Source organism: Bos taurus, chromosome 29 (assembly GCF_002263795.3).
Source record: "Bos taurus isolate L1 Dominette 01449 registration number 42190680 breed Hereford chromosome 29, ARS-UCD2.0, whole genome shotgun sequence".
NCBI classification, from domain to species: Eukaryota; Metazoa; Chordata; class Mammalia; order Artiodactyla; family Bovidae; genus Bos; species Bos taurus.
In genome coordinates this window covers 40,318,266-40,345,381 of record NC_037356.1, presented here as the reverse complement: position 1 = coordinate 40,345,381, position 27,116 = coordinate 40,318,266, and the positions used below count along the sequence as shown (strand labels likewise).

Below are 27,116 nucleotides of genomic sequence, written 5' to 3'. Positions count from 1 at the left end.
TGGGACTGTCATGGCACTATGGAAAAATAATTTCAGGTCTCAGTACAATGAGGAACTTTCACTTTGAAGTGTCACCTTTCCAGAAATTATTGTTTCTTTGGTGTGCAGAGAGCATGTCATAGAGGTCATTAACTTACTGAGCTCACTGGGTAGAATGTGGGTCTCATGCCACCATTGTTTTATTGTTTTGAGGCATGTCTCATGCCTCTGTTTCATGGTTTTATGATTAAGCAAACCTGTTTTCTTGAGTGATCATTAACTTACTGAGGTCTCCCAAAGCCCCCTAAAGTTCCCTCTATAATTGCCTAATGGGATTTCTGAGCTAACTATTTGATTATCCTACTCTGTCCCTATCAGTTCTCCCCTTTCTTCAGATTTGCTTGTGATTTGCCATAGGTTGTATGTACCAAATTGCAGTTCTTTGTTGTTCCCGTATACACCTATTTTGCTGGTAAAATAACTGACTGTTTTGTTTTAGGTCAACACCATCAGACTCTCCTGCAAATCCTATAGATTTGAGTGAGTCCTCTATTTTTAAGGTTCCCCCAAATATCATGAGATTCCTGCCCCTGCCAGGAAGTGGCTGATGAAGGCCGTATTCATCTTGCTGGTAAGCTTGCTGGTAATCTTGTAAGCAAGGTGCCAGGCCAGCTTTGTGAAGGGGCTTTATTGGCTCCATAAAGTCAACCTGAGTTCTTTGTCAAATCTGAGTCTCTGCACATCTCTCAAACATGGCATTCCATCCTTATTACTAGGATAAGCACATTGGTAATATAACCAATGTTTCTCGTTGTGTCCTATTATAAGGAGAACAGATTCTTAGAAACTAAGAGTTTCTGAATTCTGGAGGAATCTGGTAGAGAGAAGACATAAATGTTTCGCCTTTGTTCACAAGATATATTTTACTAAATTACTGTGAGTCATAGATAGCTTAAGAGAGAGAAGTTTCCTTAAGTGTGGAGAGCGTGACTGTGTGCGTGCATGCTCGTTCGTGCCCAAATTTTTGCAAAACCCCAGGCAGGCAGATTCTTTACCACTGCAGCATCTGGGAGGACGAAGTGTGAGAAGACAAAACCTTAAAGAGCCTCAAAGCAATAAAGCAAAGTCACAAAAAGTATAATCATTCTTATCCGTTTATTCAAGTTCATATTATTAATTCTTGATCTTTTGTTAGCAATTTTATGAATCCAGTTTTTCCTTAGGGTTCTGTTCATTCTTACCCAGTTCAGTTTTATGGTCTTAAGGTTATCAGAAATGTGTATTTGTCAGAATTCCTTTTCTTGAATCTCCTTGATTCTGCGTACATTGGAGTGTTTTCCTTTTCCTCTGGCTCCATTTAACCTAGGAAAAATTCCTGCTGGATCTGAATATCAGCTATCATGAGTTCAGCCAGACTGGTGGCCTCTCACCTGATTTTCTTTCTGTCTGTTATCGAACTGTTAATCTCAGGAGGTAATCCACAAAAACTTTTGAGAATCCTTCGTGCATTTAAGGCATTCTTTAACTATGGCCCTTAGCTTGGCCTTTGACCGAGAAGTGACAGGTATCTAAGAAAGACTGTCTGCAATCTCAAGCGGTTTTATTTTCAAAATTAATTGTCTAATAGTCTCTTCAGAGTGGAAAGGGAATTCAGGCAAAGGATTACTAGGATAAGCACTCAAAGGAGGACAGAGAAGAGCAGTAGGAATTAAGTTAATCTCATGGTTGGTTTTGTTTTTTTTTCTTCTGTAAATTATCTTTTAGTTTAAATTTCTTATGTTTGTTTGTTTGTTTAATTTATTTAGTTATTTTAGTTTTGGTTGTTCTGGGTCTTCATTGCTGCACTTGGGTTTTCTCTAGCTGTGGCGAGCAGGGGCTACCCTTCATTGTAGTCTGCGAGCTTCTCACTGCGGTGGCTTCTCTTGTTGCAGAGCATGGACTTCAGCAGCTGCAGCATGCAGTCTCAGTCTCTCTGCAGCACGTGGAATCGTCCTGGACCTGGGATCAAACCCATGTCCCCTGCATTGGCAGGCAGATTCCAATCCACTGTACCACCGGGGAAGTCCTAATCTTTTGTTGTGATACCTCTTGTATCTTTATTTTTTATTAGCCTTTTACAACAAATCTTTCAAGAGGCAATTTTGGAAACTTTGGGAGGCTTCCACATAAAATTCCAATTAAAATAGGTATCCCTCTAACTGTTTGATTTCAGAAGCCCTTGCTTGTAAGTATACTTCCTAAATGGTCTTATCTAATCAGAATATTCCCCACTTTGGTCATGGTAGTTCTAGGCTATAATTTCTCTGAGGGCTGGCAGCAACTGGGTCGGAACCTAGCCACAAATGAAATGGAACCCACATATTCTGTCTAGCTGGGTGTGCTAAGTCACTTCAGTCATGTCAGACTTTGTGACCCCATGGACTGTAGCCCGCCATGCTCCTCTGTCCATGGGGATTTTCCAGGCAAGAATATGGGAGTGGGTTACCATGCCCTCCTCCAGGGGATCATCCTAGGGATAGAACCCACACCTCTTACGTCTCCTGCATTGGCAGGCGGGTTCTTTACCACTAGCGCCACCTGGGAAGCCCTAATCGGCTTTACCTCAATACAAAAAAAAAAAAAGTTAAAAAAAAAAGAGAAATGATTAAATATACAAACTAAAAAAAAAAAAAACAATGGGCTGTGGCTCAATTCTTGGAAATCCCCAACCCTTCCCCCATATAGTTGGAATAATCCTCCCATCCTTTAGCTTATGAAATTACCCATCCTTATAAAAAGTGACAAAGCTGTGCCCTGATGCCTCTCTCGCCTTCTGAGATGGCCCTCACCCTGTCTACAGAATGTGTATCTCCCTCAACGAACCTTCTTTCGCTTTACCATGACTCGCTCTTGAGTTCTTTCTTGTGCAAAGCCAAGAACCCACACTTGGCAGCCATCCCAGGGACTTGCCTGAGACATGACCATCTTCTCGAGCCTTCCTTTCTTTCCTGCAAGAGGCGTCCCCAAGAGAGTGAAAAACACGCAGCCACCACACGATCCAGAAAGTTCACTCTCAAAGACAGCCTAAGAAGTAAAACCCTTTGTTGCTACAGGCGGTAAGAATGATGTTGTGAAAATGTATCTCCAGTTTCCCAATCGCGAGCCGCGTGCCTTCGGTTATGGAACTGTTAATCTTTGACACCCGGCAGGTGCTCCCAGCATGGATTTTTTTTTTTTTTAGCACTAACAAAGCAACAGAAGTTGACAAGACAAAAGCCTCTTATGGACAAGGACACCTTAGGACAAAGTCGCATAAGAGCTGGCAAGGTTGAACAGAGAGATTGCGGAGAGCCCAGTTGCAAGGCCAGGTCATTACCTGAGCATCTGACTAACTGACTGATTAGATCCATAGCTCATATGGTGTCCATGAGATGCACACTGGTACATGCACCTCCCTGCTGGCACGAGACTTGACAGAACATTCTCACTGGGCATAAAGTCAAGCGCTCAGGACATGGATGACAGAGACAAAAGAAAATAGTAACCCTCCCTGGAAAGAAGGGGGTCAATAGAAAACTCATAACATTCTTAGCAAAATCCGGGAGCGCCAAGGAACTAATTCCACAGATATTTTCTCCTGCTAATCTAAATTTACACAAAGAAAAAGACTCTCACCTCTCTTATTTCCATCAGATCCTTCAGGCAGAGATCCAGGAGACTGATCTGATAAGAATTCTTAATTTCTGCCAGCTTTTGCCTGAGGCCCCAGGTTCTCTCAGCTGCAACAGTCAATTACACAGATTAAACTACGGGGGAGGCATTTTTTTCTTTTACCCTTCTAGGGTCTTTGACTAGTCTAATAATTTAACTGATGTAGGACAGATTACCCTGGTGGGTCAGATAGTAAAGAATCTGCCTGCCAATTGAACCCAGGAGACCTGGGTTCAATCCCTGGGTCAGGAAGATTCCCTGGAGAAGGAAATGGCAACCCACTCCGGTATACTTGGTTGGAGAATTTGATGGACAGAGGAACCTGGCAGGCTACAGTTCATTGGGTCGCAAACAGCTGGACACGACTGAGTGACGAACACACACACAAGACAGATTAACGGGCTTCCCAGGTGGTGCTAGTGGTAAAGAACTCACCTGCCAATGCAGGAGACATAAAAGAAGTGGATTTGATTCCTGGGTTGGGAAGATCCCCTAGAGGAGGGCATGGCAACCCATTCCAGTGTTCTTGCCTGGAGAATCCATGGACAGAGGAGCCAGGCAGGCTACAGTTCATAGGGTTGCAAAGAGTCACACACGACTGGAGCGACTTAGCATGCAAGCACGCAAGACAGATTAACAGGAGAAAAGCAAACAAAAAAATCTTAAGAACATGTATACCTCCTGTGTGGGGCTCCCTGGCCGCTCACTGGTAAAGAATCAGCCTGTCAATGCAGGAGATGTGGATTCAGTTCCTGGGTTGGGAAGATCCCCTGGAGAAGGAAATGGTGACTTACACCAGTATTTTTGTCTGGGAAATCCCATGGACAGGGGAACCTGGCAGGCTACAGTCCCCGGGGTCACAAAGAGTCGGACATGACTTAGTAACTAAAAAACAGCAACACCTCTTGTATACGTGGAAGATCCCCAGGAAGAATAAGTAACTCCCCAAAATGGCAGAAACCCTCACCTTAAACACCATCTTCAGCTGAGGACAAAAGGAGTTGGGGGGAAAAGAATTTAAAAAAGATAATTCCCAGGTGATCCAGTGGTTAAGACTTTGTGCTTCCACTGCAAGGTGAATGTTCGATCCCTGGCCTGGGAACTAAGATCCTTCTTGCCCTGGGTGGCAGCTAAAAAATAATAAATAAATAATAGAGGTGGTGGTGGTGGAGAATCAGTTTGGGATGTCACCAGGAAAAGCACAGTGAACAAAGGTTAGATTTTTCAGCAGATTGAATTCTCAGTCTTCTGCACTGATAAGACTTTCTAGAGGTAAGGTCATTGTCCTCTTCCCAGAACACAGAGGGAGATACCCTTATAAATGGAGATTTCCCTTATACACATGAATGTCTCTTATCAAAGGGTAACTTCTACTCAGTTTTCAGAGCTTCTCCCATGTCTGCAATTTCTTAAAATAATCAGCCAAAGAGACATATTTTGGGGTGGCAACTTTTGCTCCCCCATAGTAGTAAGAATGGGGAAGAAGGGAAGACAGCTTAGGGACTGAGTTAGGAGTGAACAAGTGGTCCTCATATTTCAATGGGGTGATTTCCAAGTCCTGAGTTGTGGTACCCTCAGATGGTAAAGAATCTGCCTGCCAATGCAGGAGACCTGGGTTCAATCCCTGCATCAGGAGTGTTCCCTGGAGAAAGAAATGGCAACCCACTCCAGTATTCTTGCCTGGAGAATTCGATGGACAGAGGAACCTGGCAGGCTACAGTCCATGGGGTCGCAAAGAGTCAGACATGACTGACTGACTAACACACACACACTCATTAGCATCTCATCCCAACCCTGTAAGGTGGTCAGGATCCACACTGTTATAGCTACTTAAACATGGAGGGACTGCAGTTTAAGAAAGATGAAACAGCCAAATATGCACGGTTACAAGTGGCATGGACATCACACTGCCTCTCTCCTAATGGACTGTGGGAAGAACCATTGTAGAAACTGCTGGGTGCAGCTTGATGCAGTGAGAGGCTACGAAGATGACTCTGGACAACAGGTGGGAGGGCGGGGCAACGGGGCAGCCACAATGGGTCCTTTGCATGCCATCCCTGCAGTGGTCAGCCGCCTCTAGCAATGTCATGTCATGCTGGTCTCAGTTCCAGATGGTGAGAATGAGACTTCTCTGGCATTGGAGACTGGGCATAGACATTCACACCTAAAGCCTTGGTCACAAGGTAAGAGAGAATGAGGCAAACACTTGGGAAGAGTACACTGACTTTTATGCCTGTTAAAGGTTTGCTGGGACTTCCTTGGTGGTCCAGTGGTTAAGAATCCACCTGCCAATGCAGGGGATGCAGATTCAATCCCTGGTTGGGAAGATCCCACATGCCACGGAGCAACTAAACCCAAGCACCCTAGAGTCCATATACAGCAATGAAAGATCCCAAGTGCTGCAAATTAGTCAAACAAACAGATTAATTTTAAAATATATTTTTTAAAAAGTTTACTGAAACAGTAACCAATATTGTTGATTTTTGAAACAGGGATTAACACAATACATGGAGAAGATGAATGAAAACTGTAAAAAAGGTCCTGGAGCTCAGAGGAAGGAGTGCTAAATGAAAGGAAGACCCAGGGTGATCTCATGGGGGAGCTTCACAGGCTGAGAAAGGGGCATATGAGAAGGTACTGAAGCCCTAAAAGGCAGCCAGCATGTTTGCGGTGAGCAAGAAGGATGGATTGGCCATGGGGTGGGGCTCCCAGCAGATCCTTGGGAACCACTTACCCAGAGTAGACCCTGAAAATCATCTGATGAAGACACGAATGAATGAGTGAATATAAGAAGAGTGAGGAATGGCTCCAGGAGGGTTCTGGTAAGAACTGCTCTGCTGTTGCTGCTGCTGCTAAGTCGCTTCAGTCATGTCTGACTCTGTGCGACCCCATAGACGGCAGCCACCAGGCTCCCCCATCCCTGGGATTCTCCAGGCAAGAACACTGGAGTGGGTTGCCATTGCCTTCTCCAATGCATGAAAGTGAAAAGCGAAAGGGAAGTCACTCAGTCGTGTCTGACTTTTCACGATCCCATGGACTGCAGCCTACCAGGCTCCTCCATCCATGGGATTTTCCAGGCAAGAGTATTGGAGTGGGGTGCCATCGCCTTTTCCGAGAACTGCTCTGGGTAGGATTCAAACTGGGAAAAGCCTGGCATGCTGCTGGAAGGATGGCAAGACTGTATCATGGAGGAAGCAGGCAAACTCCTAAAGCAGGAGTGTGCTAGGAGGACCAGATCTATGATGTAGAAAGAGACTTTGGGGGACAAGTTGGAGCTGGGGTGGAATATAGGTGAGACATCCTACAAGAAGTAAGATCCGTTCAGAGGCACTGCAGCATCCCAGCAGAGAGAAGGGGAGGGAGTCTGCACTAAGGGAGAACTCTATTTTATTTTATTATTTTTGCCCCATCACGCAGCGTGTGGGATCTTAGTTCCGTGACCAGGGACTGAACCCAGGGCCATGACAATGAAAGTGAAACACAAGGGAACTGGGCAGACACAACCTTTAAAAGAATGACATAGCCTTTGGTGTTTAGTCACTCAGTAGTGTCTGACTCTTTGCAACCCCATGAGCTGTAGCCCACCAGGCTCCTCTGTCCATGGGATTTTCCAAGCAAAAACACTAGAGTGGGTTGCCATGTCCTTCTGTGGGGGATTTTGCTGACCCAGAGACTGAACTCATGTCTCCTGCATTGGCAAGTGGATTCTTTATCACTGAGGCAAGGTAACGTAGCCATATGACATGACAGAAACTGGTTAGAACCAACCAGGTTCAAGATAGCAGAGGAGTTGACTTCCAGTAGACCTGAGCCTCATTAAACTCTCATTGTAATATATTAGCATATGCTGAATGACATGCCCACCAGTGTCATGGTGTTCTGTGGCCAACCATAAGAGGTCAGAAAGGGAGAGGTGGCCCAATTCCTGGAAATCTCCATCCCATACTCAAAACAGTTGGAAATAGCCGTTCCCTTCTGGAGGGGATCTTCCCAACCCAGGGATAGAACTTAGGTCTCCTGCATTGCAGGCAGATTCTTTACCAGCTGAGCTACCAGCGAAGCTTCCCAGTCATTAGGTTATGAAATTACCCACCCCTATAAAAATTGACAACCCATACACCTTCTGAGATGACCCTCACTCTGTCTGTGGTGTGTGTTTCTCTCTATGCTCTCTGAATAAATCCACATCTTACCTATCACTTTTTCACTGAATTCTTTCTGTGATGAGACATCAAGAGTCTGAGCTTCACTAAGTCCTGAAATGAAGTGTGATCGCAATTAAAAGACTGTGGGTTGAAGTCCCAACCGGAGTTGCACAGTTTCAAAAGCGCTGAGTCCTAACCTTGGGGCCACTAGGGAACTCCCCTAAGGGGGAATTTTAGAAGGCTGAAGTCTGCGGCATCATTTCCTTGCCCTACCTACCTCCTCCTGCTCTATTATTCATTACTCTCACTACTTGGATGGACTGGTGAGACTGTCCCCTTAGAGAAAATCCCCAGTTTTCCAACTGACTACAGGGTCCTTGAGGAATTAGGGTGATTTCGGAGAGGGATGAGCTTGCCATGGCTCCTGCCCCACAGAACCCTACCCTGGCACGCAGCAGTACCAAGGACCACAGCTCCTGGGGATCTTGTGAGGAACTCTTTGTGACCTTTGCACTTTATCAGGGACGAACAGACCAGCATGGGTGGCTTGGAGCTGAGGTCGTCTCAGCCAGCCAAGTGGGTCAAAGGGTGGGCAGAGTGGGGTGGTTACCCAGGAAGACAGAGCCTGGAAGGATGGAGCCCATGACACCAGTCCCCACAGAACTGGTGAGTGAGGTTTTCCGTCTTGTCCTCACCAGGAGTCTCTGAAGTCTGCAGCAGACTGGCGGAGTCCAGGTAGCAATCAGATCAGATCAGATCAGTCGCTCAGTCGTGTCCCACTCTTTGCAACCCCATGAATCGCAGCACGCCAGGCCTCCCTGTCCATTACCAACTCCCGGAGTTCACTCAGACTCCCGTCCATCGAGTCGGTGATGCCATCCAGCCATCTCATCCTCTGTCATCCCCTTCTCCTCCTGCCCTCAATCCCTCCCAGCATCAGAGTCTTCTCCAATGAGTCAACTTTTCGCATGAGGTGGCCAAAGTACTGGAGCTTCAGCTTTAGCATCATTCCTTCCAAAGAAATCCCAGGGCTGATCTCCTTCAGAATGGACTGGTTGGATCTCCTTGCAGTCCAAGGGACTCTCAAGAGTCTTCTCCAACACCACAGTTCAAAAGCATCAATTCTTCGGTGCTCGGTCTTCTTCACAGTCCAACTCTCACATCCATACATGACCACAGAGAAAACCATAGCCTTGACTAGACAGACCTTTGTTGGCAAAGTAATGTCTCTGCTTTTCAATATGCTATCTAGGTTGGTCATAACTTTCCTTCCAAGGAGTAAGCGTCTTTTAATTTCATGGCTGCAGTCACCATCTGTAGTGATTTTGGAGCCCAGAAAAATAAAGTCTGACACTGTTTCCACTGTTTCCCCATCTATTTCCCATGAAGTGGTGGGACCAAATGCCATGATCTTCGTTTTCTGAATGTTGAGCTTTAAGCCAACTTTTTCACTCTCCACTTTCACTTTCATCAAGAGGCCTTTGAGTTCCTCTTCACTTTCTGCCATAAGGGTGGTGTCATCTGCATATATGAGGTGATTGATATTTCTCCCGGCAATCTTGATTCCAGCTTGTGTTTCTTCCAGTCCAGTGTTTCTCATGATGTACTCTGCATAGAAGTTAAATAAACAGGGTGACAATATACAGCCTTGACGAACTCCTTTTCCTATTTGGAACCAGTCTGTTGTTCCATGTCCAGTTCTAACTGTTGCTTCCTGACCTGCATACAGATTTCTCAAGAGGCAGGTCAGGTGGTCTGGTATTCCCCATATCTTTCAGAATTTTCCACAGTTTATTGTGATCCACACAGTCAAAGGCTTTGGCATGGTCAATAAAGCAGAAATAGATGTTTTCTTGGAACTCTTGCTTTTTCGATGATCCAGCAGATGTTGGCAATTTGATCTCTGGTTCCTCTGCCTTTTCTAAAACCAGCTTGAACATCAGGAAGTTCACGGTTCACATATTGCTGAAGCCTGGCTTGGAGAATTTTGAGCATTACTTGACTAGCGTGTGAGATGAGTGCAACTGTGCAGTAGTTTGAGCATTCTTTGGCATTGCCTTTCTTTGGGATTGGAATGAAAACTGACCTTTTCTAGTCCTGTGGCCACTGCTGAGTTTTCCAAATTTGCTGGCATATTGAGTGCAGCACTTTCACAGCATCATCTTTCAGGATTTGGAATAGTTCAACTGGAATTCCATCACCTCCACTAGCTTTGTTCGTAGTGATGCTCTCTAAGACCCACTTGACTTCACGTTCCAGGATGTCTGGCTCTAGGTCAGTGATCATACCATTGTGATTATCTGGGTCGTGAAGATCTTTTTTGTACAGTTCTTCTGTGTATTCTTGCCATCTCTTCTTAATATCTTCTGCTTCTGTTAGCAAAGAGACTGGTTAATCAGAGGGAGGGTGAAAGTCAAAGACAGCCAAAGAGGTCAGGCCTGGGCAGTGACAGGGAATGTGATGTGACATGGAGCACCTTACAGGCAGAGGACCAGCTGGCCCAAGCCAAAAGCTCTTTCTGGCCACTTTTGTCTCTTCCCTCCTTTGGTTAATAAATATGGCCAAGTCACCTCACTCTTTAAAAAGTCTTCACAGTCATCTTTTTTTCAAGCCACCACTGCTCCTTCACAGGCCATTAATTGTTGAATTTGGTGAACCACAGACCCTTTCTGGGTCTACTTTCTGTCTCCTATTCATTTCTCAGATTGCTATAATCTTCTCCAATTCTGAGAGTGGTGGTAACCATCCCTCCTATCTGTCTAGCATGTTCAGTTCAGTTCAGTCGCTCAGTCATGTCCAACTCTTTGCGACCCCATGGATGGCAGCATGCCAGGCTTCCCTGTCCAGCACCAACTCCTGAAGCTTACTCAAACTCATGTCCATCAAGTCGGTGATGCCATCCGACCACCTCGTCCTCTGTCCTCCCCTTCTCCTCCTGCCTTCAATCTTGCCCAGCATCAGGGTCTTTTCAAATGAGTCAGTTCTTCACATCAGGTGGCCAAAGTATTGTGCTTCAACTTCAGCATCAGTCCTTCCAATGAATATTCAGGACTGATCTCCTTTAGGATGGACTGGTTGGATCTTCTTGCAGTCCAAGGGACTCTCAAGAGTCTTCTCCAACACCACAGTTCAAAAGCATCAATGACCTCTATCAGGTTAGGGCATGCAAAGGGCTCTCAAGTGCACAAAAGCCCTTAGTCCAGTGCCTTCCTCCTCCTCCTCCTCACTCCTAAGGTAGCTACTTTGACTCCATCTTTGCAGAAGAGGACTCCTATGCTCAGGAAGATGACAGACCTTCAACCAGCAGATACTAAACAGAGTCTGCCCCCACCAAGGCTTCTGGAATCTGATCTGAAAAGTCACCAGCGAGTGTGGTCACCCCTTCTCGGCCTTCTGAGAGGCATCTGGCAGGCTGACATCCCCTCCCTCCCGCCAGGCCATGTCCCTTGGCTCTTGGACAAGACGTGGTCCTGATTCTACTACTGAGCCACCCCTTCTTTTATCTCTTCTGTTTATTTCTCTTGCTCTTCCTCCCCACTAAATGTTATTGGCCCTTGACTCAGTATTTTCAAGCACCACATCTAGGGTGACTCCACCTCTCAAATCTATGTCCATGTAACTCCTGAGGCATGCAAAACTAACCATCCCACTACCCCAGGTAACCTCCCTGAGTCCAGAGACAGGCCTGCCCAGGTGTGTTTCCTGGGCGTACTCAGGTCTAACCTTCACTGTTTCTGGTATAGAGCTGAATTTGTCCTCTTCCGTTCCCAAAGCCCTTCCTTTGAACACATCCATTTCTATTAATGGTACCACTCCTCTTCCTGTCATTCCATCAGAATTCTAGAGTGACTTTCACTTCTCTTGCTTCCCACTCTTGCAAAAAAGTTGTTATTGGGGATCTCCCTGGTGGTTCGGTAGTTAAGACTCCACTCCCTGGTGCCAATGCAAGGGGTTCAGGTTGGATCCCTAGTCAAGGAACTAAGATCCCACATACCCTAAGGCACAGCCAAAAGACTAAAACAAAAAGGTTGTGTTCGACAGATTCTACCTCCATCACTGTTTCCCATCAGCCCCTCTTGTTCTGATGCCGCTGCTGCTGCTCTCATTGAAGGTCCTCCAAAACCCCCAGCTACTGATGTACTGCTGCAGTGCCCTTTGGCTCAGCCTGGCTCTTACTGGGACTTATGCCCAAACACTTTCCATGGTTTCACAATGCCCTACCCAGTGAATCAGCCAGGGATGAGGCAAGGAAGGAAAGGACATAAATGGCAGTAATGTTTCCTGAAGATGTTGTTCTTGCCCAGACCTCCAGCTCAAAAGGCTAAAAAAATACAGGATGTCATCAGTGATGAGGGGAAATGACCTATCTCTGTGCCAAATCATAGTAGAAACATCCTCTGTCATTCTGATCATGAGGCCAACTAATGACTAAGGAGGTGGGTGTCTTACTGCAAAAAAGCTGCTTCTTGTTAGCCTGCAGATTGAAAGAGGATGAACAAAAAATAATAAAGTTTCGGCTAGGGGGAAGCACTGAGTCCTGGAATAAGAACCAAAATAGGAGGAGCCTCCTGGAGACCTAAAGAGGAGATCGAACACAATATATATATATATATATATATATATATATATATATATAAAAAAACAAGGGTGACTCTACCTGGTGGGGAACCAGGGTAAGAACGAAGGGGTGATGCTCAGTCTAGAATACCTGGGAATCTAGTATCCTTACTGCTCATTCTAACATCAGATATAAACATGCATTTTTACAGAGCATCGGAGTTAGGGAAGGACAGTGACATGAGCCATGGATCAGACCCCAGAGAATACCCATATTACAAAGCCCAGATTCTAGCGCAAGCTCAGGCCCCTGTTGGCTGTGTGACCCTCCTTGACCAGGTCACTTTATCCCTCTGAGCCTGTCTCTTCATCTGTTAAATGTAGGTAATACCTGCCTCACAGGATCATGAAGATATAATCAGACAAATACAATAAAAACTAAAAACACTTGACCATCTATGAAGTAATATACACGATATAAGGGACTTATGATTCTTGTTCTTTCTACTGTTTCATCTCAGTGGTGCTGGAGCTTGCCTGCTTTTGCCACTGTTTGTTTCTTTGACTGTCAGGACCAATAAGGAACATTTCTTGAACATTTCCTATGCACAAAGCTCTGCTAAATTATTTAAACCCAGGATTTGTTTTACTCTTCATAGCAGTCCTACAAGGACGACTAAGGACACTAAGGCTCAGAGAGGTTAAGTAGCTTGCCGAAGATTCCACAAGCAGGGATGGAAAATATATCTGATTCTGTAGCCCATGCCCTTCCCATCATGCACTCCTTGGTGAGTGTCTAAACGCTAAAGGGTAAAACCTAAAACCATTCAGTCATTCATTCATGCAACAGCTGTTGATCGAGTGCCCACTCACACCAGGCTCAACAGAAACAAGGTGGCCAAAGTCAGTGGATAGAGCAGTCCTCGTGGGAGGAAGAGCTGCTCTGGGAACCTTGGGCCTGTGGCCAAGTTTGCTAACTTCAAGTACATTTGGTCATTTCTTTATTTTCCAGGAAAGAACCGTTTTTTCCCCAATATTTATTTGGATGTGCGAGATCTTAGTTATGGCACATGAGATTTTTAGTTTTGGCAAGTGAACTCTTTTTTGCAGCATGTAGGATCCAGTTCCCTGACCAGGGATCCCACCTGGGTCCTCTGGATCAGGAGAGTAGAGTCTTCCAGGGAAGCTCCTACATTTGGTCATTTCAGAATGTCACAGTTTTTAGAGCTGGGAGAGCCTCATTCGATCACCAAGACGGCTAAGGCCCAGCAAGCCTGAAGGCCTTGAACCAAGGCTGTGTGGCAAACTAGTGGAAAATAGGAAGACTGGAAGCTCAGGTTTTCTGAAAGATCAAAGCTCTTTCATCAGCGATCTAGTTATGGACAGCAAACAAGACAGATTCACATGGCAAGACTTCATCCAACACAACAAAACATGTATGTGTGTTTGAGCAGGAGGCTGATGGGGTCTCAGAGCTCCAAAGGGTCTCAGAGCCTGTATCCTGAAGGTTCCTCCTGCCTCGCCCTTGGTCACATCTCTGTCCTGTCTTCTCACCTTGTAGAGACCCAGGGTTCATAGGCTCCAATCTGCTGGGACTTACAGGCCCTGGCAAGCTAGTCTCCAGCTACCATCCCCACTCATAGTCTTTGGTTTGCCAGACAGCTGACTCACATACTTGTGCCCGAACATGGGGTGACCTTTGGAGGGAACATCCTGACAACTGAACATGCCCTTACTGTCCCCATTTTACAGTTGGGGGAATCAGAACTCAATGAAGTTAAGTAATTCACATAAGTGGGATTTGACCTTTAGGTCTAATTATAAAGTACAAGCTCTTTCCAAACTAACAATTGATTAACCCTTTGGATGCTCTGTTAAAAGAGAGGAAAAGGAAAAGATAGATACCATTAGATATCACTTATATGTAGAATCTAAAATATGACACAAATAAACTTATCTACAAAACAGAAACAGACTCATAGACAGAGAACAGACTTGCGGTTACCAAGGGGGCACAGGGTGTGGGGGAGGGTTGGGTTGGGAGTTTGGGATCAGCAGACACAAACTATTGTATATCGAATGGATAAACAACCAGGTTCTACTGTGTACCACAGGGAACTCTGCTCAATGCTGTGTGGCAGCCTGGATGGGAGGGGAGTTTGGGGGAGGATACATGTGTATGTATGGATGGATCACTTTGCTGTGCGCCTGAAACTATCACAATATTGTCAATCAGCTATATTACAATACAAGATGAAAAGTTTTTTTAGAAATTCTAGAATATCAAAATAGGAGGAGCTTCCTGGAGATGTGAAGAGGAGACCGAACATAATGTATATAAAAACAAGGCTGGACTACCCTGGTGGTCCAGTGGACAAGAATCCACCTGCCAAGGCAGAGAACATGGGTTCGATCCAGGCCAGGAAAATATCACTGCTGCAGGGCAACTAAGCCTGTGCGCCACAAGTACTGAGCATGTGCTCTAGAGCCTGTGCTCCGAGACAAGGGAAGCCACCGCGGTGAGAAGCCCAAGCACCGCAACTAGAGGGTAGCCCCTGCTCACCAGAATGACAGAAAGCCCACTTGCAGCAACAAAGAAGACCCAGAGCAGCTAAAAAGAAAATAAATATATTTTTTAAAAAACCAAACAAGGGTGACTATCTGGTGGGGAACTGGTGTAAGAATGAATGGGTGATGCTCAGTCTAGAATACTTGGGAATCCAGTATTCTTATTTCTCATTCTAACGTCAGATGTGATTATAATGCATTTTCACAGAGCATCCAGGTCAGGGAAGGACACTGACGTGGACCATGGGCCAGACCCCAGAGAATATGGGTATTACAAGGCCCAGAGTCTAGTCCAAGCTCTGATCCCCTCTGTCTGTGTGACCCTCCTTGACCAGGTAGGTCACTTTATTCCTCTGAGCCTGTCCCTTCTGAAAAATGGAGGTAAACCCTACCTCACAGGATTCTGAAGATACGATCAGACAAATACAGCAAAACTAACACTTGACCATCTATGATGAAATACACACAGTGTAAGGGACTTACGATTATTGCCATTTCTACCATTTCATCTCAGTTGTTCTGGGGCTTGTGTGCTCTTGCCACTGTTTCTTTGACTGTCAGGACTGATAAGGAACGTTTCCTGAGCATTTCCTATGCACCAAACACTATGTTAAATTCTTTAAATCCATTACCCATATGAAGCCTCATAACAATCCTACAAGGACTAATAAGGACACTAAGGCTCAGAGAGGTTAAGTAGCTTGCCCAGGGTCCACAGCTTACAAGCTTAAAAGCAGAGTTGGACTATGGCTGCTTCTGTAGCCCAAGCACTTTCCACCAAATTGTCCTCCTCAGTAAGAGTAGTGTCTAAATGCTAAATGGTAAAAACAAAACCCATTCATTCATTCATGCCACAGCTGTTGATCAAGGGCCCACTCATACCAGGCTCAACAGGAACAAGGTGGCCAAAGTCAGTGGAAGGAGCAGCCCTCCTGGGAAGAAGAGCTGCTCTGGGGACCTTGGGTTCGCTGCCAAGTTTACTAAGTTCAAGTGCATTTGCTCATTCCAGAATGTCATAGTTTTTACAGCTAGGACAACCTCTTTAGGTCACCAAGATGGCTAAGGCCCAGCAAGCCTGAAGGCTTTGAACCAAGGCTGTGTGGCAAACTAGTGGAAAAAAGAAAGACTGGAAGCTCAAGTTCTGACTCAAAGATCACAGCTCCTTCATCGGTGATCTAGTTATGGACAGCAAACATGACAGATTTACATGGCAAGACCTCATCCAACATGACAAAACATACATGTGTGTTTGAACAGGAGGCTGATGGGGTCTCAGAGCTCCAGAGGGTCTCAGAGCCTGGATCCTGAAGGTTCCTCCTGCCTTTCCCTTGGCCACATCTATGTCCTCTCTTCTCACCTTGTAGAGACCCAGGGTTCATAGGCTTCAATCTGCTGGGACTTACAGGTCCTGGCAGGCTAGTCTCCAGCCAACACCAGTACTCGCTTGTGCCCAAACATGGAGTAACCTAAGGAAGGGAAAGTCCTGAGAACTGAACATGCCTTTACTGGCCCCATTTTACAGTTGCAGAAATTGGAGCTCTGTGAAGTTGTAATTCACGTAACTGGGATTTGAACATTAGGTCTAATTGCAAAGTATAAGTTCTTTCCAAACTAGCAATTGATTAACCTTTTGGATGCTTGGCTTTCCCATTTGCAAAAACAGAGATTTGACAAACCTAGATAGCCTACTAAGAAGCAGCAGACAAAGGTCTGTATAGTCAAAGCTATGGTTTTTCCAGTAGTCATGTATGGATGTGAAAGTTGGATGCTTTCGAACTGTGGTGTTGGAGAAGGTTCTTGAGAGTCCCTTGGACAGCAAGGAGATCAAACCAGACAATCTTAAAAGGAAATCAACCTGACTACTCATTGGAAGGACTGATGCTGAAACTGGAATACCAATACTTTGGCCACCTGATATAAAGATCCAATTCATTGGAAAAGACCCTGATGCTGGGAAAGACTGAAGACCAAAGGGTAAGGGGGTGTCAGAGGATGACATGGTTAAACAGCATCAACGACTTCAATGGACAGGAATCTGAGCAAACTCTGGGAGATAGTGAAGGACAGAGGAGACTGGTGTGAGCAGTCCACGGGGTCACAAAAAGGCAGACACAACTTGGTGACTAAACAGCAGCAAACAAAAAACAAAGATACATACACACAGTGCTCGCTTCCGGGGGCTGCAATCAATGAATAGAAAAGCACTTTGAATTGTTACAGATGCTGATGAAATGATACTGAAGCATATCTATGTATGTGAAGTGAAGTGAAAGTCACTCACTCGTCTCTGACTCTTTGAGACCCCATGGACTTAGACCATAGAATCCTCCAGGCCAGAATACCGGAGTGGGTAGTTTTTCCCTTCTCCAGGGGATCTTCCCAACTCAGGGATCGAACCCAAGTCTCCCACCTTGCTCAGCTGGATTCTTTACCAGCTGAGTCACAAGGTATAGATAGAATGTTTACACCTCTCTATAAGTTTGGAGCCCATCTTTGCATGAAATGTTCCCTTGGTATCTCTAATTTTCTTGAAGAGATCTCTAGTCTTCCCCGTTCTGTTGTTTTCCTCTATTTCTTTGCACTGATCACTGAAGAAGGCTTTCTTATCTCTTCTTGCTATTCTTTGGAACTCTGCATTTAGATGCTTATATCCTTTCTTTTCTCCTTTGCTTTTCGCTTCTCTTCTTTCACAGCTATTAGTAAGGCCTCCCCAGACAGCCACTTTGCTTTTTCGCATTTCTTTTCCATGGGGATGGTCTTGATCCCTGTCTCCTGTACAATGTCACGAACCCCATTCCATAGTTCATCAGTCACTCTATCTATCAGATCTAGGCCCTTACATCTATTTCTCACTTCCACTGTATAATCATAAGGGATTTGATTTAGGTCATACCTGAATGGTCTAGTGGTTTTCCCTACTTTCTTCAATTTAAGTCTGAATTTGGTAATAATGAGTTCATGATCTGAGCCACAGTCAGCTCCTGGTCTTGTTTTTGCTGACTGTATACAGCTTCTCCATCTTTGGCTGTGAAGAATATAATCAATCTGATTTCGGTGTTGACCATCTGGGGATGTCCATGTGTAGAGTCTTCTCTTGTGTTGTTGGAAGAGGGTGTTTGCTATGACCAGTGTATTTTCTTGGCAAAACTCTATTAGTCTTTGCCCTGCTTCATTCCGTATTCCAAGGCCAAATTTGCCTGTTACTCCAGGTGTTTCTTGACTTCCTACTTTTGCATTCCAGTCCCTATAATGAAAAGGATATCTTTTTTGGGTGTTAGTTCTAAAAGGTCTTGTAGGTGTTCATAGAACCGTTCAACTTCAGCTTCTTCAGCATTACTGGTTGGGGCATAGACTTGGATTACTGTGATATTGAATGGTTTGCCTTGGCAATGAACAGAGATCATTTTGTCGTTTTTGAGATTGCATCCAAGTACTGCATTTCAGACTCTTTTGTTGACCATGATGGCTACTCCATTTCTTCTGAGGGATTCCTGCCCACAGGAGTAGATATCATGGTCTTCTGAGTTAAATTCACCCATTCCAGTCCATTTTAGTTCGCTGACTCCTAGAATGTCAACATTCACTCTTGCCATCTCTTGTTTGACCACTTCCAATTTGCCTTGATTCATGGACCTGACATTCCAGGTTCCTGTGCAATATTGCTCTTTACAGCATTGGACCTTGCTTCTATCACCAGTCACATCCACAGCTGGGTATTGTTTTTGCTTTGGCTCCATCCCTTCATTCTTTCTGGAGTTATTTCTCCACTGATCTCCAGTAGCATATTGGGCACCTACTGACCTGGGGAGTTCCTCTTTCAGTATCCTATCATTTTGCCTTTTCATACTGTTCATGGGGTTCTCAAGGCAAGAATACTGAAGTGGTTTGCCATTCCCTTCTCCAGTGGACCACATTCTGTCAGATCTCTCCACCATGACCCGCCCATCTTGGGTTGCCCCACAGGCATGGCTTAGTTTCATTGAGTTAGACAAGGCTGTGGTCCTAGTGTGATTAATTGACTAGTTTTGAGTATGGTTTTAGTGTGTCTGCCCTCTGATGCCCTCTTGCAACACCTACGTCTTACTTGGGTTTCTCTTACCTTGGGTGTGGGATATCTCTTCATGGCTGCTCCAACAAAGCGCAGCGGTTGCTCCTTACCTTGGACAAGGGGTATCTCCTCACCACTGCCCTTCCTGACCTTCAACGTGGGATAGCTCCTCTAGGCCCTTCTGTGCCCTCGCAGCCACCGCTCGTTGGACGTGGGGTTGGTCCTCCCGGCCGCCACCCCTGGCCTCGGACGTGCGGTAGCTCCTCCTGGCAGCTGCCACTGGCATGGTCTTGGGTAGCTCCTCCCAGCCGCTGCCCCTGACCTCGGTCTTGGGTAGCTCCTCTCGGCCGCCACCCCTGACCTCGGACTTGGGTAGCTCTTCTTGGCCGTTCCCGCGCCGTTGCAGCCTGGCACTCTTGGCCACTGCCCCTGACCTCGGACGTGGGGTAACTCCTCTTGGCCGCCGCCCTTTGGTCATGGGGTCCTCCCGGCTTCTGCCCCTGACCTCGGACGTGGGGTAGCTCTTCTCGGAGGCACTTTAGTGCGCCGGTCGCAGCCACCCGCGCTTCAGTGCCCCGGCTTTTCATGCAAAGATGGGCTCAATAAAGGACAGAAATGGTATGGACCTAACAGAAGCAGAGGATATCAGAAGAGGTGGCAAGAATACACAGAAGAACTGTACAAAAAAGATCTTCACAACCCAGATAATCACAATGGTGTGATCACTGACCTAGAGCCAGACATCCTGGAATGTGAAGTCAAGTGGGCCTTAGAAAGCATCACTACGAACAAAGCTAGGGAGGTGATGGAATTCCAGTTGAGCTATTTCAAATCCTGAAAGATGATGCTGTGAAAGTGCTTTACTCAATATACCAGCAAATTTGGAAAACTCAGCAGTGGCCACAGGACTAGAAAAGGTCAGTTTTCATTCCAATCCCAAAGAAAGGCAATGCCAAAGAATGCTCAAACTACTGCACAATTGCACTCATCTCACACACTAGTCAACTAATGCTCAAAATTCTCCAAGTTCAGGCTTCAGCAATACGTGAACCGTGAACTTCCTGATGTTCAAGCTGGTTTTAGAAAAGGCAGAGGAACAAGAGATCAAATTTCCAACATCTGCTGGATCATCAAAAAAGCAAGAGAGTTCCAGAAAAACATCTATGTCTGCTTTATTGACTATGCCAAAGCCTTTGACTGTGTGGATCACAATAAACTGTAGAAAATTCTGAAAGAGATGGGAATACCAGACCACCTGATCTGCCTCTTGAGAAATCTGTATGCAGGTCAGGAAGCAACAGTTAGAACTGCACATGGAACAACAGACTGGTTCCAAATAGGAAAGGGAATACGTCAAGGCTGTATATTGTCACCCTGTTTATTTAACTTCTATGCAGAGTACATCATGAGAGACGCTAGACTGGAAGAAACACAAGCTGGAATCAAGATTGCCGGGAGAAATATCAATAACCTCATATATGCAGATGATACCACCCTTATGGCAGAAAGTGAAGAGGAACTAAAAAGCCTCTTGATTGAAAGTGAAAGTGGAGAGTGAAAAAGTTGGCTTAAAGCTCAACATTCAGAAAACAAAGATCATGGCATCCGGTCCTATCACTTCATGGCAAATAGATGGGGAAACAGTGGAAACAGTGTCAGACTTTATATTTTTGGGCTCCAAAATCACTACAGATGGTGACTGCAGCCATGAAATTAAAAGACGCTTACTCCTTGGAAGGAAAGTTATGACCAACCTAGACAGCATATTGAAAAGCAGAGACATTACTTTGCCAACAAAGGTCCGTCTAGTCAAGGCTATGGTTTTCTCTGTGGTCATGTATGGATGTGAGAGTTGGACTGTGAAGAAGACCAAGCACCGAAGAATTGATGCTTTTGAACTGTGGTGTTGGAGAAGACTCTTGAGAGTCCCTTGGACTGCAAGGAGATCCAACCAGTCCATTCTGAAGGAGATCAGCCCTGGGATTTCTTTGGAAGGAATGATGCTAAAGCTGAAACTCCAGTACTTTGGCCACCTCATGCGAAGAGTTGACTCATTGGAGAAGACTCTGATGCTGGGAGGGATTGCGGGCAAGAGGAGAAGGGGACGACAGAGGATGAGATGGCTGGATGGCATCACCGACTCGATGGACGTGAGTCTGAGTGAACTCCGGGAGTTGGTGATGGACAAGGAAGCCTGGCGTGCTGTGATTCATGGGATCGCAAAGAGTAGGAAAGGACTGAGCAACTGAACTGAACTGATAAAGTTCGAGGCAATTCAGCATCATTAATAATATAATTGGGAGATTGCTGAATCAGTACTACAATTTAGATATTTGGCTTCTAATCCAAGGGCTCCTTGCCAAAGAGGCGAGCAGAACTGGGCAGAAATGCTGCTAGTGTTCTCCAGGGCTCTCTTCCCACGACTGCTGTCAGGTTTGATAGATGGCCTCACAGTTCAGCTTCTGAGTGACTTACTCTGAGAGGCTTCAGTTCAGTTCAGTCGCTCAGTTTCCCTTCATCCTGCCCTGCAGCCCAGGGAAGCACTCTGTGTTCCCCTAGCAGGGCCATGCGTGACCTTCAGTCTTCCTGGTCCCTGCTCCTCTCCTGGACAGACTGCCATCACCCACCCCCGGCCTTGCGGGTGGGTTAGTCGCTCAGTCGTGTCAGCCTCTGGCCCCAGTGCTGGGCTGGGCAGCCAGGGCCCCCTTCAAAAGTGAGTGTGGTAGAGGGGAGAGCCCTGCTCTCTGCTAGGACACATTCCTGCATGGCCTTTGAGTTGCCTGCTATGTGCCCCTGGACAAGTCACTTCTTTCTTTCATTTGGCATTTCTAGGTGTGGTGGGACTTTGAAGTGTTCGCCTTAGCTAAGGCAAACTCCCTTTCCTGGAATTGCCCTCCCTGTGGGGCGGCCAGGAGAGACAGGTGTGCAGGACTTGAGGGTGCAGGGGAAGCACAGCCCTTTTGTGTTCTGAGGATGGAGCAGGGAGGACAGAGGCGGGGCGGCTCAGGGACACTTGTCAGTGGTGGGGCAGCCCCTGAGCCCACAGCCCCTGCACCCTGGGCTGGGAGTGTGTGCCTCTGGGGTGTGGGGCCCCAGCTGGTCCCGAGGGTCACCACAACATGGAGATCACAGGTGGTGAGAGCTCTTCCAGTCTGTCCCTCATCCTCCCCACTCTGTGTCCATCTTCCCCCCTGAACTGGCCCCGCGGAGATGCAGGGAGGACACCTTACCCAGACAGCAGAACCAGGCCACCAGTGTGGGAACTTGGACCCCAGATCAGACCCGGACTCTGGCTCTTAGCGTATTCTGTGACAGGGACCCTTCCAGACAATGGAAATAAGAAAACAAATGTCAGCCCCATTTACGGTCTGGATCCCCCATTGGTACGATGAGAGGAGAGGTTAAATGATCTTTAAGATCTCAGCTGGAGAAGGAAATGGCACCCCACTCCAGTATTCTTGTCTGGAGAATCTCATGAACAGAGGAGCCTGGCGGGCTACGTGGGGGCTACCTGGGGTCGCAAAGAGTCGAACACGACTGAAGCGACTGAGAACGCAAGATCCCAACTGCTCCACCAAATCTCTGATCAGAAGAGCCCCCAGCGAAGGTGCTTGCAGCCACTCACTGTACATCCCATGGACTTATGGAGCCATTCCCCTGGGGCAGGGCTCGGTAGATGAGAAGCACCCGGGAGTCAAGCTTTATGTTGCCAAGGTTGTGTCTGCCCAGGGCTGAAAGAAAGACCTTTGAGCTCTGTCCACTGTTAGCTCAGCCAATCAACCACGTATTGATTTTTCTTTAATCCTGAGGTCAAAGACCTTCCATGCTGTGTGTGGGAGGTGGGAGGCACACATCCAACTATTGATGGTGAAGGACCAGCGTTCCAAAACTAATTTCTAATCCATCACAGATCTATGCTTTCATAAAATACAATAAAAATGAATCATTAGAGTAATGAAAGCCAAGACACCCAGTATCCAGGAGGAGAATGCTTTAGAATTAGAGAGGAGTGAGTGAAGTCAGTCAGTCGTGTCTGACTCTTTGCGACCCCATGGACTGTGGCCTACCAGGCTCCTCCATCCATGGAATTTTCAGGCAAGAGTAGTGGAGTGGGTTGCCACTTCCTTCTCCAGGGGATCTTCCCAACCCAGGGATTGAACCCAGGTCCCCTGCATTGCAGGCAGACGCTTTATCATCTGAGCCACCAGGGAAGTTCCTGAATTAGAGATAGTAGGCACAAAATTCTTCCATCAAATTGCTATAAACATCTATAAATTGTTGCTGTTCTTGTTTAGTTGCTAAGTTGTTTCTGCCTCTTTTGCAACTCCGTGAACTGTAGCCCACCAGGTACCTTCATCCATGGGATTTCCCAAGCAAGAATACTGGAGCAGTTTGCCATTTCCTTCTCAGGGGATTGTCCGGACCCAGAGATCGGACCCAAAGTCTCCTGCATTTCCTACACTGGCAGGCAGGTTCTTTACCACAGAGCCACCAGGGAAGCCCAAGCATTTCTAAATGCCGGGGCATGGACAGGCAGCAAACCAAATCATGGCTGGTGAGGCTCCGGAGAGACTCGGGGCACATGACCGGTTCCCCAGTTCTCCTGGGTAGAGGCTCTTAGGGGAGGCTCCCTGCTCGTCCGGTGCAGAACAAGGAAAGGAAGCCTTGCAGTCATCACTCTATGACCTTGCTTCCAGCAGGACCTGTCCGGTCTCTGGTTTCTTACCTGTAAGACGGAACACTGTCAGAACCATAAGGGCTGACTGTGCAGACCAGCTGAGCCTGACTGGGACTTGGCTGCGGCTGGTACTGTACTGCTGCTTTTACTGATGAGTCAGTGAAAGGGCTCTGGGGAGGCTTGAGGGCAGACACGTAACTGGGGGTGTCTTGCTCAACCTGGGCTCACTTGGTTGAACAATTTTTTTTGGCTGCATCTCGTGGCATATGGGACCCTGTTTCCCAACCAGGGATTGAACGGGTGCCCCCCACATTGCGAGCACAAAGTCTTAATCACTGGACTACCAGGGAATTCCCTGAAGGATGTTTTCATGGGATCTCTCTGGGATTTAAGGTGGCCATGCAGCCACCGGCCAGGGGATACAGAGGGATGAAAAGCAGTGAAGCATGCACCTCCTTTCCATGAGACATCAGCACCCTTTGGGGCCATCAGGTCCAGCTACTTTGGGAGCATGGGAAGGTGACCTTGGGAAGCACAAGGTCTTCTGCAACACTGGGTGGTGACCAGGCAAGTTCTTTCAAGAAGCCAGAGTGGGCAGGTCAGAGAGTCACAGGAGCTACTCTCTCTGGTCCTGTAATAAGTGAAGAGGCTTTGATTTCAGCGGGGCAGGATCACTGCCAAGGAGACCAAATTTGCCTTCTTGGGGGCTGAAAAAAATCTTACTCTTTCTATATATAAACACAGATAGACAAGCACAGGGAACTCTGCTCAATACTCTATGGCAGTCTGGATGGGAGGGAAGTCTGTGGGAGAATGGCTACCTGTATATATTTGGTTAGGTCCCTTTCCTGTTCGCCTGAAACCATCACAACATTGTTAATCAGTTATTCTCCAACCTAAAAAAGTTAAAAGACAAACAAAAATAAACATAGATATACAAACAATAAGTGGACAGTCATCTATGTATTAAACTTTCTAGATGGGATATGATTTGGGGATAACTGTCTAAAACGGATCCTTAGGGGCATGAGAATTAAAAAAGGGTTTGCACATACTAACCTGGAGGGTCCAAAGTCCTGCCGTCATGTAGACAGATGCAGTGAGCTGTGGACTCCACTCAGATCTACTCACACCCAGGTCCCACTATTCGTAACGAGAAACCCCAGACTCCTGAGCACCCTGCAAACAGGGCCATCCCAGGAGCCTTCCCAAGCTGTTCCCATGTCCCCCACACTTGAGCAAAGCCTTTGCAAAGGCCTCATGCAAAGCTTTGATTCATCTACCAGCCACTCTGGCTCGCAGAGGCCTCGAGATTTCTTGCATTGTAAGAAGCCGCCAGGTCACCCTCAGGGCACTGCAGGAGAAGATTTAGGAGGTCTGGCGCAAGCTGGTTGTCTTTCACAAGCGAAGTCCCTGCTCTAATGTCAGCTTCCAGCAGGACGTTCCAGACGCATTAGCTGAATGGGGAACTCTTCCCTGCTCCCACGCTCTCCCCAGAATCCTGCCCCATGGAGAGCCTGTCTGTAGCTGCAGCATCTCCAGACTCCCTCTGGCTCCCCAGCAGAGCCTCCGACCCCTCCCTGCTCCACTCAACTTCAACCACCTTAAAATACACCCCAGTCCTTTCACCCGCCTGCTTGAGACCTTTCCCATTGCACTTAGAGTTGTCCAAATGCCCCACTTCAAGCCTGCTTGCTGGTTTTGAAAAGTCAAGTTCTTTCCCCAAGTGTTCCTCCTCTCTCCCCACCCATGTCTGGCCCAAGTCATAGCTCAGTGGGATTCTCGCCCACCTCCCCTGCACACCATCACCACCCCCGCATTGCCCCTTAGCCTCGACCACCCTGTTTCCTTCATAGCAGCTGTCACACTTCATTGACTGGGTTATTGCTTTTCTTCCCACTAGACTGGAAGCTTCCTGAGAGCAGGGACCAGGTCCTTTGGCCCCCCCTACTGTGTGTGTCCCCCCTCTCAGAGTGCCTGGTGTATCATAGGCTTCATTGATTATTGAGCGAGTGAACGCGTGGAACAGGCGACCACCAGGCTGTAAGAAGCAGGCTGGTGTGAACACACACTGGAAGACTGTCTCCCTCTGGGCCACCCGCCCACACTCAAGCCCAGCACTGCTATTAAGGATTCACGTGGGCAGGTGACTGAAGAAGAGGCTAAAGCAATATTCTCTGGGGGATAGGGCCTGAGTTGAAACAGGAGGGAGGAGAGCAGGACAAACCCTTTGAAAGAAGGACATAACCAAGGACACGACATAAACGGATTAGAATCAAATGGGTCCAAGATGGCAGACAAGTCAACTTGGACTAGACCTTGATCCTCAGGGCACACTCACTGTAACACATCAGCAAGGTAAATGGCACACTCACAGGCACCATGACAGTTCCAAGGCTGACCATCAAAGGCTAAAAAGTGAGAGGTGACCCAGTTCCTGGAAATCTCCACCCCTTCCCTAAAATAGTTGGAATTATTCTCCCACTCTTTAGTTTATGAAAGTCTCAGTCCATTAAAATGAACATCACCCTATTTCAGAGCTCTATCACCTTCTGAGATGGCCCACACTCTGTCTGTGGAATGTGTTTCTATTTAAATATATCCACTTCTTACCCACCATTTTGTCTCTCTCTGAATTCTTTCTGCAATGAGACATCAAGAACCAGAGCTTCATTAAGTCCTGAAACCAGGTGTGTGATTTCATTTGGAAGACCATGGATTTGGGCTAGATTCAAGTCCTGGCTGCATAGGTTCAAGTCTCAGTCAGCGTTTTGGCTGAGTTCAAGTCCCAATTTGAGGTACATGGTTTTAGAATGACCCTGGGAGAGATCACCCTTCTGGTCAATCACAAAGCCTATTGATAATTAACCTAAGAGATAAATTACAAATTCTTACCTCCTCCCCAGGAGACCTGGTCGATAAGCTGATAGGAAAGTGATTCCTCTTCTGTCTGTTCCAGTGAAAGTGTCCCCAGAACTGGACAGGGAAGGAAGAGGAGGCTGGATCACCATGCTTTTTCCAGCACCAGCAATGTTATGTTAGCAACACCCACACCCTGCAATGTCCTCTTTCAAGACATTGTCCTACCTTTCACGACATTGTCACAACTTTTGCCCCATCTCCATGGACAGTATCCCCCCAACCTGACTCGTGCATGCATGCTCAGTCATGTCTGACACTTTGTGACCCTGCTAAACTCCTATGTCCATGGAATTTTCCAGACAGGAATACTGGAGCAGGTTGTTGTTTCCTATTCCAGGGGAGCTTCCTGACCCAGGGATCGAACCCGAGTCTCCTGCATCTCCTGCATTGGCAGGTGGGCTCTTTACCACAGCACCACCTGGGAAGTCCCACAGCCTGATTCCGTCACGCTAATTCATTGTGCTCTTAGCAATACCAGTGGGTTTCTATTTTCAAGGAATTTTCATGTCTTTGATCTCCCTGATTCAGC

General features: G+C 46.7%; 1 protein-coding gene and 1 long non-coding RNA gene across 2 annotated transcripts in view; one reads left to right on the top strand and one right to left on the bottom strand.

The window, feature by feature from the left end:
* Window positions 1-27,116, top strand: part of FADS1 (fatty acid desaturase 1) — a 107,183-nt gene that overhangs the window by 5,837 nt on the left and 74,230 nt on the right. The window lies entirely within an intron of this gene.
* Window positions 23,608-27,116, bottom strand: part of LOC132344204 (uncharacterized) — a 63,866-nt gene continuing 60,357 nt past the window's right edge. Inside the window, exons 2-3 of the long non-coding RNA XR_009493364.1 lie at window positions 26,561-26,641; window positions 23,608-24,561 (exon numbers count right to left, since the gene is read on the bottom strand). This is a non-coding gene — a long non-coding RNA (uncharacterized lncRNA). The remainder of the gene's footprint in view (window positions 24,562-26,560; window positions 26,642-27,116) is intronic.